The following is a 15,455-nucleotide window of genomic DNA, read 5'->3' as shown; positions in this document are numbered from 1 at the left end:
GATTTAATTTTAATTACTTAAAGGGCAAGTCATGACAGCACAGTTCGGCCCCGTTGCCTGCTCCTCCTGCACTATGTGGGAAATCAGGTACAATTCCTGTGTCCCTGACGACCATGTGTGCATGAAATGTATCCAGCTGCAGTTACTGGCAGTCAACATTGCAGCGCTGGAGCTGTGAATGATACCTACTGTAGTATTAGCGATGCTGAGGACATCGTACATAGCACGTTTAATGAGTTGGTCACACCGCATGTAAAGTCTGCACAGGCAGGAAGGGAATGGGTGACCACCAGGCAGAGTAGAAGGCGCAGGCAGGTAGTGCAGGGGCCCCTGTAGCCATCCCCCTCTCTAACACATACACAACTTTGGATATTGTTGAGGGAGATGGATAATCGGGGGAAGGCAGTAGCAGCCAACTTCCTGGCACCATGGGTGGTCCTGCTGCACTGGACGGGAGGAAAAAGAGCGGGAGAGCTCTAGTGATATTGGATTCTATTGTAAGGAGAATAGATAGGCGCTTCTCCCACTCCCCCCAGAGAGGACAGTGGACATGATGAACCTGCGCAGTAAGTCGATTGATGATCATAGGATCATAGCTTCCTCCAGCACAGAAGAAGGCCATTCGGCCCAACTTGCCTGTGCTGGTTCTGTGAAAAGCACGGCACTAACTATGAGCCGGTGTGTAAGATGTAAGCGTGTAAGAGACCTCAGGGGGATATAGACATTTTGACCATCGTTTAATTTTTAGGCCTAGAATATTGTCTCGGACGCTGGCCCTAAACGGGCGGTATGGGATCGCTCTATATGTGCAGCCAAGCTTATCCAATCCTTCCTCATAGCTAAAATTCTCCAGTCCTGGCAACATCCACCCTATAAATGTTTCCCTTCCATTATTTATCCAAGTCTCTTTCGAAAGTTGCTCTTGAATCTGCTTCCAACGTCCTTTCAGTCTATGTCTTCCAGGTCACAACAACTCGCTGTGTAAAAAAAAGTACCTTATCTCCCTTTCTGGTGCTTTTGCAAATGATCTTAAATCTCTGTCCTCTGGTTACCAACCCTTCTGGAAACAGTTTCTACATACTTCCTTCATGATTTTGAACCCTTTTAATGAATCTCTCCTTAACCCTCTCTGCTTTAAGGAGAACAACACAAGCTTCTCCAGTCTATCCACATAACTGCAGCCCCCCATCCCTGGTGCCATTCGAGTAAATCCCCTCTGCATCCTCTCCAAGGTTTTGCTCTCCTTCCTAAAGTGTGATGCCCAGAATTGGACAGAATACGCCGGCTGGTGCACGCCAGCGATTTATAAAGGTAAGGCATAACTTCCTCACTTTTGTACTCTATGCCTCTATTGAAAACGCCGAGGGTCACTCATGCATTTAAACAACTTTATCAACTCGTCCTATTACCTTCAAAGATTCGGTTGGAGAACCCCAGGTCTCTCTGTTTCTTCAGGCCCTCGTAAATTGCACCGTTTCGTCTACTTTTATGCGGGAAATTACGGAGCTTAGGTCCCAGGCATCTGAAGGCACAGCGGCCAATGGTGGTATGATGGAAATCAGGGATGTGCGAAAAGTCAGAATCAATGTAGTGCAGAGATCTCGGAAGGAAAAGAACTAGAGAAGGTTATAGCAATAGGGAAGGGCGATGTCATGGCGGGCTTTGAACATGAGGAGTTCAAAGGGGTTAACGGAACGCGAGCAAGTGCAGGTCAGTGAGCAAAGGGGGAGATGTATGAACATAAGAACATAAGAAATAAGAGCAGGAGTAGGACATTTACCCATCGAGTCTGCTCCGCCATAAAATAAGATCACGGCTGACCTTCTACATCAACTCCACTTTCCTGCTCCATCCCCATTTCCATTGATTAACTTAGTATCCACAAATATATCGATACATGTGATGTAATAAAGACTCACTACGCACTTGGTTGTACATAAAGGAAGGCTTTAATCGACTTGTAACAAAACATGGATGTCGAGTTAGTAGTCACAAGCTTCCTGTTTCCAGAATGTCTCTTGCCAAGTTGGGCACACGCCCGAGTATTTATACTCCTCGGACAGCGCCCTCAGCTGGCCGTTCAGTAGTACTTCCTGAGTTACTTTTTGTAGAAGTTGCGATTTATGACATTCTTCCTCCCTAAAAGGTTTGGAAGTGCAGTCTTCCTTTAACGGACTAGGCAGACCAAATATAGCAGTAGTCATTTAGCTTTCTGATTGTGACCGGAAGGCACGTCTCCACGGACCATGTCCTGGTCCCAGGGTCGCTTGGCCTGTATCGGTAAGTCGGTAGAGTCCGTGTCATCTTGATCGTCCTATGGAGGCCTGGGAATATCAAGACTCCAGGTGTGGGTCACCACAGGCACAGAGCTGGCCTCATCCTGGGTCATAGCCGGAGATTGTCTGGCATCCTAATTTCGGGTGACCATCCTACGGGGAGCGTTCAGCTCCCTGAGTTGATCCAGTAGCACGGCCAGCAGATCCCTCGATGTCCCAGGTAGGGCATCATCTTCACAGGGGTGTGGAGTGTTGACATCATCCTCGTGGGAGCCTTCATCATTCGGGCCCGTGTGACCGGTTGGGGAGGGAGCCAGATCTCTGAGTGAGACAGTGGACTCACAGCCATCGGGGTACCGCACGTGCGCATACATGGGGTTTACCTCTGTTAACTCCACTTCGTTAATGAGAGGGTCATTCTTGGCAGTCCGGGCGAAGCTCCGGAGTAGCACAGGGCCTGGAGCCACCAACCATGATTGTAGAAATGTCCCATATATAGAGCGAGACTGGAACTTGAAGAATCGCTCATGAGGTGTGACTTTAGTGGATGTGGAGAGAAGAGGCCTGATAGAGTGTAACACGTCGGGGAGCAGAGTTTCCCACTGCTGCTCTGGTAGGTTGCGTGACCTCAGTGCCAGATGGACAGCGTTCCAGACGATGGCATTGTATCGGTCAACCTGTCCATTGCTGATTGGGTGATATGGTGTCATCTTACTCGAGGCGATTCCCCGTTGGGCAGATAACTTTTAAGTTCACTCGACATAAAGGAGGGACCCCGATCCGTGTGGCATTTAATTACCCTAGAGGTAAGCATGTTAGGGCAGGGGAAAGCAAAGGGAAAGCATGAATACTCGTCTACCATCGTAAGGAGGTAGGCATTCCGAGTCGACGAAGGCAATGTCCCTTTATAGTCTATGCTGAGCCTCTGCATAGGCTGCATTGCATGGATGAGTAAGTCATCTGATGGGCGGAACAATTGTGGTTTCAGTTGTGCACAAATCCTACAGGAGGAGCATGTTTGCTTTATGTCCTCCATTGAGAATGGTAGATTTTTGGAGCGCACAAAGTGGTAACGCCAGAATGGCACAAGTCCATATGCAGATCCGCCTGAGTCGTCGTTGGCATTGAAGAGCAAAATGCGCATGTGACGGTATCTGGGTCCACATTCTGTTTGCCGGGTTGGCAACGGATAGTGCAGTATATCCAAAGGAGGCCAGATACATCCTCCAGAGTTGAACTTTATTATTTTGATTCTCGTGCGCTTCCGGTTATCCAACATGAAGGCCATGGAGTGCTGGTCAGTTAAGAGCGTGAAATGACGCTGAGCAAGAAAATGATTCCATTGGCGTGCAGCCTCGATGATGGCTGTAGCCTCCTTCTTGACGGGGGGGTAATGGGTCACGCTACCCTGTAAGGTTCTGGATAGGAATGCCACGGGTCGACCACCTTGATTCAAGGTAGCCGAGTTCGCCACTTCCGATGCGTCGCATTCGACCACAAAAGGAAGGTTTTCATCAATGGAGTGAAGTGTGGCTTTCTCCAGCTGTCGTTTGAGGAGGTTGAATGGAGAAATAGCCATTGCTTCCAATGGAAAAGACTTCGCATGAAGCAGGGACTGTATTTTATTGGAGAAGTGAGGTATCCATTTTGCACAATAAGCCAACATCCCAAGTGCCCGATGAAGGGAGCCGAGATTTGTAGGGGGAGGATGCTCCTGAAGTGGACAAAGTCGCTCTGGGTCTGGTTTAATAACACCGTTGCCCACCCACTAGCCGGAAATGTTCACTGATGGCACCGATTTCACCGATTTGGATTCGTTTAGCGTTAAGTGAGGACGACGGAGAATGTCAAAAATTCTCTGAAGATTGGCATCATGCTCCTTTTGATCATGGCCGGCAATAGTGATATTGTCTAAATACAGAAAGGTATCCGTCAAGTTCTCTTGCTGGACTAGGCCACCCATTGCCCGTTGGAAGTCGGCCACCCCATTGGTGACCCAAAATGGAAGGCGACGAAACTGATAAAGCCGACCATTGGACTCAAAGGCCATATACTTTTTGTCAGAGTCTTTCAGCGGTACCTGATGGTATGTGCTCTTTAAATCGAAGGTTGAAAATACCTTGTATTTGGCAAGGTTGTTGACCATGTCATCTATGCGTGGGAGCGGGTAGCCATCCAGATCGGTATATTGGTTAATAGTCTATGAATAATCACTACACAGACGTTTCTTATGTTGTTTTAAAGGGTTTTTCACAACGACGATTTGAGCCCGCCAGGGAGATGAACACGGCTCGATAATACCATCAGCTAAAAGGTGCGAGATTTGTGCCTCAATAAATGCTCAGTCATCTTGGCAAAAGCGCTGCGATTTGGTGGCTATGGGTTACAGCGGGGGGGCTCATTGAGTAAGGCCGCCGAGAGTGCACAAAACGGTACCTTAGAAATCGTATGCTCTGGCTTCGACCCTCCAAACTCAAATGTGAGTCTTTTGTGCTGCTTCTGGAAGTCCTGTCCCAGAAGCACATCGCTACATAAGTTTTCGAGTACTCCGAGCTGGGTGGAGGGATACATGCGCTCATTGAGGATGAGGTTGCCAAGACAGAAGACAGAAGAAATGGTGGTCAGAGTCGTCAGAGCCATTGCAATCTCCCTGTCCGAGGGATAAATGCACAGCTTTAACCTGCTGACAGCCCGCTTGCTAATGATGCTGTCAGAGCTGCAGGAGTCAATTAGCACGCTTAGTGTGTGCCCATTTAATTTAAACTTCGTGGCTGCACGGGACAAACTTTGGGGAAAAACAGCTGTGATGGGAGGAGGGGTAATTTTCCCTGCGGCAGCTGTAGCCTCAGCAGTGGTTCTTGTGGGAGGAGCAGCTCCATAGATAGCAGCTGTGAAGCTAACACAGCTTTCGACCGGTATACTTCAGAGGAGCTGCCTTTCTAGTTAGCAGAGGCCCGTGACTGGCATAGCTTGTCGTTGTCCTTTCTTGCTGCAATGATTGCAGGTCGCATTACGAGCCTGGCAAAATTTTCTGTAATAGAACGTACCTCCACAAAAGAAAGACTTTCTTCCTGATTGCCAGGATGCTGCTAGGGCGGGGTCGTCATCAGCAAAGGCCTCTAGGGTAGGGTCGTCGTCCATTAGAGTAGAGTCATCATCAGCGGGGGCATCCGCCCGAGACCTATCGAAAGATTAATTACAGGTGATAGCCGCCGCCCATGCACGTGGTGGGAGATAAGTGTCTGCATTCTTCTTGGCCACATCCAGGGAACACGCCTGGTCATAAGCAGCCCGTAAATTGAGGGTTTTACTTTCCAGCAGACGCTGACATATAAAAGGGGACGCATTCCCATTGATAAACGAATCGCGCATTAGTTCCTCTTGATACTGTTCAGCTGTAACCGCTTTAAGGTTACAATCTTTGCTGAGCCTGTGGGGATTCTGGAATTATTCATCGAGTGATTCCCCAGGCTGTTGCCGAGTTGTGGCCAGTAGGTGTCGAGCAAAGATTTCATTCGGGGACTTGACATATAGCTGCCATAAAATTTGGATAGCACCGTCGTAGTCTATACAGTCCTCAATATAATCATGCTCATGAGGGGATAAATAGTTAATAAGCATTCGTAACTTATTAGGGGCATCTGCCCCACATTCTTCAAGAAAGTTGCTAAAGGTACGAAACCAATGCTTCCATACCTTCGCTGCCGCAGGTGCATTCGGGTAAAGGTCGAGACGAGCGGGCCTAAGGAGTTTTTCCATGATGGATCAGTTTCTTGCCCAAGTTCCTTTCTGCGGTTCGAGGTGCAGCTGGTTGTTCCGAATCACCCAAAGCGTGGAGACGATAGCAAGTTGATTAAATTGACGTAATAAAGATTCACTAAGCACTTGGTTGAACATAAAGCAAGGCTTTTATCGACTTGTAACAATACATGGAGGTCTAGTTAGTAGCCACTAGCTTCCTGTTTCCGGATTGTCTCTGGCCAAGTTGGGCCCACGCCCGAGCATTTATACTTCGCGGATGGCGCCCTCAGCTGGCCGTCCAGTAGTACTTCCTGAGTTACTTCTTGTAGAAGTTGCGATTTTTGACAGCCCATATGGAGCAGAAAGCAGCAATCTATTGACCAGTTAGCCTAACAGCTGTCGTTGGGAAAAAGCTGGAGTCCTTCATTTAGGAAGCAGTAGCAGGCTATTTTGGAAAATCATAATGCAGTCAAGCAGAGTCAGTATGGATTTATGAAAGGGAAATCATGTTTAACAACTTTGCTGGAGTTCTTTGAGGATGTGACAAGAAGGGTGGGCAAATGTAAGCAAATGGATGAGGTGTATTTGAATTTCCAGAAGGCATTCGATAAGGTGCCACATAAAAGGTTACTGCATAAGATAAGACTTCACTGATTTGGGCGTAATATATTAACATGGATATAGAATTGGCTGACAGCAGAAAGCAGAGAGTCGGGATAAATAGGTCATTTTCCATTTGACGAATGGTAACTAGTGGGGTGCCACAGGGATCGGTGCTGGGGCCTCAACTATTTACACTCTACATTAATGACTTGGATGAAGGGACCGAGTGTAATGTAGCCATGTTTGCAGGTGGGTGGGAAAGCAAATTGTGCAAAGGACTCAAAGAAAGGGGGGCACGGTGTCATAGTGGTTAGCACTGTTGCCTCACAGCGCCAGGGACCCGGGTTCAAATCTGGCCTCGGGTGACTGTCTGTGTGGAGTTTGCACATTCTCCCCGTGTTTGCGTGGGTTTTCTCCGGGTGCTCCGGTTTCCTCCCACAGTCCAAAGATGTGCAGGTTAGGTTGATTTGGCTATGATAAATTGACCCTTAGTGTTAGGGGATTAAATACATGGGGTTACAGGGATAGGGTGGGATATGTGTCGGTGCAGGCTCGATGGGCCGAAATGGCCTCTATCTGCACTGTAGATTCTGTGATTCTGTGATTCTGTGAATCTGCAAAGGGATATAGACAGGCCAAGTGAGGGGACAAACATTTGGCAGAAGGATAATAATGTGGGAAAGTACGAGGTTATCCACTTTGGCAGGAAAAATAAAAAACGAATTATTATTTAAATGGGAGATTAAAAAAGGCTACAGTTCAGATGGACCTGTATATCCTTGTGAATGAAGCACAAAAACGTTAACATGCAGGTACAGCAAGGAGTCAAAAAGGCAAATGGAATGTTGGCCTTTATTGCAAATGTGCTGGAGATAAAAAGCAGGGCAGTCCTCCTACAACTATACAGAGAATTGGTGAGGCCACAACTTGAGTACTGTGTGCAGTTTTGGTCGCATTATCTGAGGAAGGGTGATTTTGCCATGGAGGGAGTGCAGCGACGATTCACCAGACTGATTCCTGGGATGGCAGGAATGACGTATGTGGAGAGATTGGGTCGATTGGGCTTATACTCGCTGGAGTTTAGAAGAATGAGAGGGGATCTCATTGAAACGTATTCACTTCTAACAGGACTAGAGACACTAGATGTAGGAAGGATGTTAACGATAGCAGGGGAGCCCAGTACTAGGGGTCACAGTCTAAAGTTAAGTGGTAAGCCATTTAGGACAGAGTTGTGGAGGAATTTCTTCACCCAGAGAATGATGAACCTGTGGAATTCACTACCACAGAAGGCAGTTGAGGCCAATTCAGGAAATATATTCAAGAAGGAGTTAGATATATTTCTTAAGGCTAAAGGGATCAAGGGACATGGGGAGAAGGCATGGACAGGGTACTGAGTTTGGATAATCAGCCATGATCTCATTGAATGGCAGAGCAGGCTCGAGGGGTCGAATGACCTACTCCTGCTCCTAATTTCTATGTTTCTATACCTGCATTGGAGGCAGTCCACAGACGATTCACTCGGTTGATTCCTGAGATGATGGGATTGACTTACATAGAAAGGTTGAGCAGGTTGGGCCTATACTCATTGGGATTTAGAAGAATGAGAGGTGATCTTATTGAAATATATAAGATACTGAGGGTGCTCGACAAGGATGATGCAGCGAGGATGTTTGCCCTCGTGGGGAAAACTAGAACTCAGGGTCGCAGTCTCAGAATAAAGTGTCGCCCCTTTAGAACTGAGATGAGGAGGAACTTCTTCTCTCAAAGGCTCGTAAATCTGTGGAAGTCTCTGCCCCAGAGAGCCGTGGCTGCTGGATCATTAAATATATTTAGCCTTGTTTGACAGAGAGAGAGAGAGTGAGAGTGAGAGAAAGAGAGAGAGAGAGTGAGAGTGAGAGAGAGAAAGAGAGAGTGAGACTGAGAGTGAGAGAGAGAGAGAGAGAGAGAGAAAGAGAGAGAGAGAGAGAACCTGTGACGGCTCTTTGGTGGAGCTATCCAGTTAGTACTACTCCCCTGCTCTTTCCCCATAGCCATGTACATTTTCCCTTCAAGTCTTTGTCCAATTCTGTTATGAAAGTTACTATTGAATCTGCTTCCTCTGCGTATTCCACATCCTAACAACTCGCTGCTTAGAAACGTAGTTCTGCATGTCGCCTCTAGTTCTTTTACCAATCATCTTAAATCTGTGTCCTCTGTTTACCAAACCTTCTGTCACTAGAATCAAGTCCTCCTCATTTACTCTATCAAAACCTTCATGATTTTGAACACCTCTTAACCTTTGCTGCTCCAACGAAAACATTCCCTAAAATGGTTCCGGTAAGGGAAAATGTATTATCCCAAGAGATAAGTCAGGTTGTAGAGCAGTTATTATTAAATGCGCTCTATCTGAATGCACGAAACTTTCATAACAAGAGAGATACATTAATGATACGAATAGCGATAAATACGTTTGACCCAGTAGCCAATACTTAGACGTGGTTTCAGGGTGACCAAAGTTGGGAAAAAAATATTCCCGGGGGTTGATGTTTAGAAACGATAAGCATAATGGAAAAGGAGGCGGGTAGCCCTAATTAAAAAGGAAGAGATAAAGGCAGTTGTGAGAAAAGAACATCGACCAGTAAATTAGAATGTAGATCCAGCATGGGTGGAGGTAAGACATAACAAAGGGCAGATAACAATAGTTTATAGGAACGCTAATTGTAATCATTGTGTTGGACAGTGTATAAATCAGCAAATTAGTGTAGCATATATCAAGGGCAATGCAATAAACAAGGGGTCTTTAATCTGCATAAAGACTGCAAAGAAGATTGGCAGAAGGTTTTGGAGGACGAGTTCATGGAATGCTTCGAGACAGTTGTCTAGAACAATATTTCAAGCCAACTGGGGAACAAGTTATTTTAGATTTAGTATTATGTAATGAAACAGAGTTAATTAGTAATTTTATAGTAAAGGATTATGTGGGTAGGTGTGACCATAACATGATAAAATGTCATATTAAATTTGTGAATGAAGCGGATATGTCAGAAGCTAGGGTCATAATTAAAACAAATACAATTACAGTGATTTGAGGGGCGACGTGTCCAAGGTAGATTGATAAATGGGATTAAAAGATATGATGGAAAAAAGGAAAATAATTGACTATTCTAAACGAATGTAAAATCCCTAGATGAATAAAAACACACCACTGGAAAAGTTGTCCAACCATGGCCAACTAGAGATGTTAAGGAAAGTATTACATTAATAGAAGAGTCTTAAAATGTTGCCAGAAAGAGTAGTAATCCTATGGAATAGGAGATTTTTAAAAATTCCGCTGAGGTTGGTCAAGAGATTGATAAAGAGGGAGAAAGTAGAATATGAGAGTCAACTAGAAAGAAATATAAAAACAAATTATAAGCTTTTAAAGTATGTAAAAATGAAACGATTAGCACAAGTAAACGTGGGTCCCTCAGAGGCAGAGAGACCAGAATTTATAATGGGGGACAAAGAAATTGCGTGGAAGTTAAACAAATATTTTGCATCTCTCTAAACAGTAGAAGGCTCAAATGAAACACCAGAAATTGTGGATAACAAAAGGTCTAATGATCATGAGGAACTTAAAGGAATTAATATTATTAAAGAAAAAGTAATGGAGAAATTAATGGGACTAAATGCAGACAAAACCCCTGACCTGCTGGCCTATATCCTTTGGTTTTAAATGGAGTGGCTGCAAATATAGTGCAGTTGAACTTTACAGCCTATGAAATACTTTTTGAAGTGTAGTTACTTGTAGTGTAGGAAAGGCAGCAGCTAATTTGCGCACAGCAAGCTTCCACAAACTGCCATGTGATAATAACTAGATCATGTGTTGTAGTATGATTGGTGAGGACACTGGGGATAATTCCGCTTCTTCGAAATAGTAGGATGGGATCTTTTACATCCGACTGAGAGAAAGAGATGGGGCCAACTGTTTGACATCTCATTTGAAAGACGGAACTTCCGATAGTGCAGCACTCCCTCAGTATTACACCAGAGGGTCAGCCTAGATTTTTGTCCTCAAGTCTCTGGAGTGCGGCCATGAAATCACAGCTTTCTGACTTAGATGAGAGGGTGCTACACACTGAGCCACAGCTGACACAAAGCAGCTGTTAACAGAGGATGGTTTGGATCTTCCACAATTCCCCAGATTCTAGAACGGTCCCCCTGCCTTGGAAGGCAGGAAATGTTACGCCGCTGTTCAAGAAAGGATGGACAGTGAAAACAGTGAACTAGAGTCCAGTTATCCTGACATCAGGCGTTGGAACAATGCTAGGATCTATTACTAAGGACGCAGCAGTAGCAAGGCATTTGGAAGTCAGAATATGACTAGGCAGAGTCAACACGCCTTTATGAAAGGGTAATCGTGTTTGACAAATCTGTTACAGTTTTTTGAGGGTGCAACTAGCAGGGTAGATAAGGGGGGCCAGTGGACGTAGTTTATTTGGATTTTCAGAAATCATTCGATAAGGTGCTAAACAAGGGGTTGTTACACAAGATTAGTGCTCATTGTATGGGCTGTAATATATTAGTATTGTACTGGGGATTGGCTAACGGACAGAAAGCAGAGAGCTGGAATAAACGGATGATTTTTGCAATGTCAAATAGTGGAGTAACTAGTGGAGTGCTGAATGGGCAGTTCTTGTCCCTCAGCTTTTTACAATCTATGTCAATGAATTAGATGAGGAGCCGAGTGTAATATATCCAGGTTTGTTGATGATACAAAGCTCGGTGGGAATATAAGTTGTGAGGAGAACATAAAGAGACTACAAATTTATATAGACATGTTATGTGATTGGGCAAGAAGTTGGCAGAGTGATTTATTTTTACTCGTTTATGGGATGCGGGCGCCATTGCCAGGTCTAGCATTTATTGCCAATCACTAATTGCCCTGGATAAAGTGGTGGTGAACCGCCTTCTTGAAACGCTGCAGTCCGTGTGGTGAAGGTGCTCCCAAAGTGCTGTTAGGTCGGGACTTCCAGGATTTTGACCCAGCGATGATGAAGGATCAGCGATATACTTCTAAGTCAGAATGGTGTGTGACTTGGAGGGGAACTTGGAGGTGGTCGTGTTCCCATGCACCTGCTACCCTTGTCCTTCTAGGTGGAAGAGGTCGCGGGTTTTGGGGGTGCTTCCAAAGAAGCCTTGGCAAGTTGCTGCAGGGCATCTTGTAGATGGTACACACTGCAGCCATTGTATGCCAATGGTGAAAAGTGTGAATGTTTAAGGGTTTGGATGGAGTGCCAATCAAGAGAGCTGCTTTGTCCTGGATGGTGTCGAGCTTCTTGAGAGTTGTCGGAGCTGCACTCATCCAGGCAAGTTGGGAAAATTCCAGCACACTCCTTACTTGTGCCTTGTAGATGGTGGAAAGTCTTTGGGGAGTCGGGAGGGGAGATACTCGCCATCGAATACCTAGCCTCTCTCCTGTTCTTATTGCCACATTATTTATGTTGCTAGTCAAGTTAAGTTTCTGGTCAAAGATGACTTCCAGGATGTTGATGGTGGGGGATTCGGCGATTGCAATACCGTTGAATGTCAAGGGGAGGTGGTTAGACTCTCGTTTGCTGGAGATAGTCATTGCTTGGTACTTCTATGGCACGAATATTACCTGCTACTTATCAGCCCAAGCCTGAATGTTGTGCAGGTCTTGTTACTTGCGGGAATGGACTGCTTCATTATCTGAGTTGTTTTGAATGGCACAGAACACTGTGCAGTCATCACTGAACTTCTCTGTTTCTGACATTATGTTGGAGGGAACTTCATTGATGAAGCAGCTGAAGATGGTTGGTCCTAGGGCCTGGGGTTCCGCAGGGCTCAGTATTAGTTCTCTTGCTTTTTGTGGCATATATGAATGATCTGGACTTGAATTTAGCGGGTATGATTATGAAGTTTGCAGATGATCCTAAAATCGGCAGTGTGGTTGATACTGAAGAAGGAAGCTGTAGACTTCGGGAAGATAGCAATAAATTGGACAGGTGGGCAGAACAGTGGCAAATGGAATTCAATCCGGAGAAGTGTGAGGTAATGCATTTGGGGAGGGCTTACAAGGAAAGAGAATACACATTAAATGGTAGGACACAGATTAGTGTAGAGAAACAAATGGACGCTGGAGAGCATGTCCGCAGATCCCTGAAGTTAGCAGGCCAGGTAGATAAGGTGATTAAGAAGACATACGGAATGCTTGACTTTGTTAATCGTGGCATAGAATACAAGGGCAAGGGGGTTATGCTTCAACGGAATGAAACACTGGTTAGGTATCAGCTAGAGTACTGCGTGCAGTTCTCGTCACCACATTACAGGAAATATGTGATTGCACTAGAGAGGGTACAGAGGAGAGTTACAAGGGTGTTGCCGGGATTAGAGAATCTTAACTATGAGGAAAGGTTGGGTTTGTTGTCCTTTGGACAGAGGAGGCTGAGGGGAGACCATATTGAGGTGTATAAAATAATGAGCGGCCTAGATAAATTGGAAAGAACGGACCTATTTCCCTTAGCAGAGGGGTCAGCAACCACGGGGCACAGATTTAAAGTAATCGGTGGAAGCTTTAGAGCGGATTAGAGGTGGAATTTCGTCACCCAGTCGGTTGTATGGGTGTGAAACTCACTGCCTGAAAGGGTGGTAGAGGCAGAAACGTTAATCACGTTTAAAAAGTACTTGGGTGTGCACTTGGGCTGCTGTGACCTGCAAGTTTACGGACCAAGAGCTGGGACGTGGGAGTAGGCTGGATGGTTCTTTGTTGGCCGGCACGGACACGATGGGCCGAAATGGCCACCTTCCGTGCTGTAACTTTCTATGATTCGATGACACTGCCCTGAGGTACGCCTGCAGCGATGTACTGGGCCTGTGATGATTAATCTTCAACCAACACAACCATCTTCCTTTATGCTAGGTATGACTCCAGCAAGTGGTGCGTTTTCCCCCGATTCCCATTGATTTCAGTTTTACTCGGGCTTCTTGATGCCACACTCGGTGAAATGCTGCCTTGATGTCAAGGGCAGTCACTCTCACCTCCTCTCTGGAATTCAGCTCCTTTTTCCATGTTTGGACCAAAAGCTTTTATAAATATATCAAAAGGAAAAGACTGGTGAAAACCAAAGTTGGTCCATTGCAGTCAGATACGGGGGAATATATAATGGGAAATAAGGAAATGGCAGATCAACTAAATGCATACTTTGGGTCAGTCTTTACGAAGGAAGACACAAAAAACCTCCCTGGGATATTGGGAAAAATAGGGACATTGGCAAAGGAGGAACTGACGCAAATCAATATCTCTAAGGATATGGTGTTAAGGAAGCTAAAGGGATTGAAGGTGGACAAATCCCCAGGGCCTGATAACATGCATCCTAGGGTACTGAAGGAGGTGGCCCTAGAGATAGCGGATGCACTAAGGATGATTTTTCAGAATTCATTAGACTCGGGAACAGTGCCGATGGATTGGAGGGTAGCTAACGTTACCCCACTATTCAAAAAGGGGGGTAGGGAAAAAGCAGGTAATTACAGACCTGTAAGCCTTACATCAGTTGTGGGCAAAATGCTGGAGTCCATCATTAAGGATGAAATAGCGGAGCACTTAGCAAATGGGGACAGGATAGGACAGAGTCAACATGGATTTACAAAGGGTAAATCGTGCTTGACTAATCTATTGGAATTTTTTGAGGGAGTAACTGGTAGAATAGATGGGGGAGAGCCAGTAGATGTGGTGTACCTGGACTTCCAAAAGGCCTTCGATAAGGTCCCACATAAAAGATTAGCATGGAAAATTGAGGCTCATGGGATAAAGGGGAAAGTTTTGGCGTGGATAGGGAACTGGCTGTCAGATAGAAAACAGAGAGTTGGAATAAACGGCTCATTTTCTGAATGGCAGGCAGTAACAAGTGGGGTACCACAGGGATCTGTCCTGGGCCCCCAGCTGTTCACAATTTACATTAATGACCTGGATCAGGGAGTCGGATGCAGCATTTCCAAATTTGCAGACGACACTAAACTAGGAGGGGGGGTGGGCTCAGAGGAAGAGACCAGGAAGCTCCAGAGCGATTTGGACAGACTGGGCGATTGGGCGGATAAATGGCAGATGCACTATAATGTGGACAAGTGCGAAGTTATCCACCTTGGGTGCAGGAACGGGAGGGCAAATTATTATTTAAATGGCAATAGATTGGGAGAGGGGGAAGTACAGAGAGACCTGGGTGTTCTTGTACACCAGTCACTGAAGGCGAGCATGCAGGTGCAACAGGCGGTCAAGAAGGCAAACGGTATGCTGGCCTTCATAGCAAAAGGGTTAGAATACAGGAACAGGGATACCTTGCTGCAGCTGTACAGGGCACTGGTGAGACCACACCTCGAGTACTGTGTACAGTTTTGGTCGCCTCATCTGAGGAAGGATGTTCTTGCCATGGATGGGGTGCAGCGGCGATTCACCAGGCTGATACCAGGAATGGCGGGAATGACCTATGAGGAGAGACTATGTAGTTTAGAGATGTACACACTGGAGTTTAGAAGATTGAGAGGGGACCTCATAGAAGTGTATAAAATTCTGACAGGTCTAGACAGACTGGATGCAGAAGGAATGTTTCCCTTGGCGGGTGAGAACAGAACTAGAGGACATAATTTAAGGATAAGGGCTAAACCATTTAGGACAGAGATGAGGGGGAATTTCTTCACTCAGAGAGTGGTGAACCTGTGGAACTCATTGCCACAGAGGGCAGTGTACGCCAGCTCATTAAATATATTTAAGAGGGAATTAGATATATTTCTACGGGCAAAAGGGGTTAAGGGTTACGGAGAGAAGGCGGGGACGGGATACTGAATTAAAGGATCAGCCAT

This window comes from Somniosus microcephalus, unplaced genomic scaffold (genome assembly GCF_052327205.1).
Source record: "Somniosus microcephalus isolate GS21.2 unplaced genomic scaffold, FLI_Smic_1.0 unresolved_chr8, whole genome shotgun sequence".
Taxonomy (NCBI): Eukaryota; Metazoa; Chordata; class Chondrichthyes; order Squaliformes; family Somniosidae; genus Somniosus; species Somniosus microcephalus.
The sequence above is the reverse complement of the archived record's forward strand: the minus strand, read 5'-3'. Positions refer to the sequence as shown.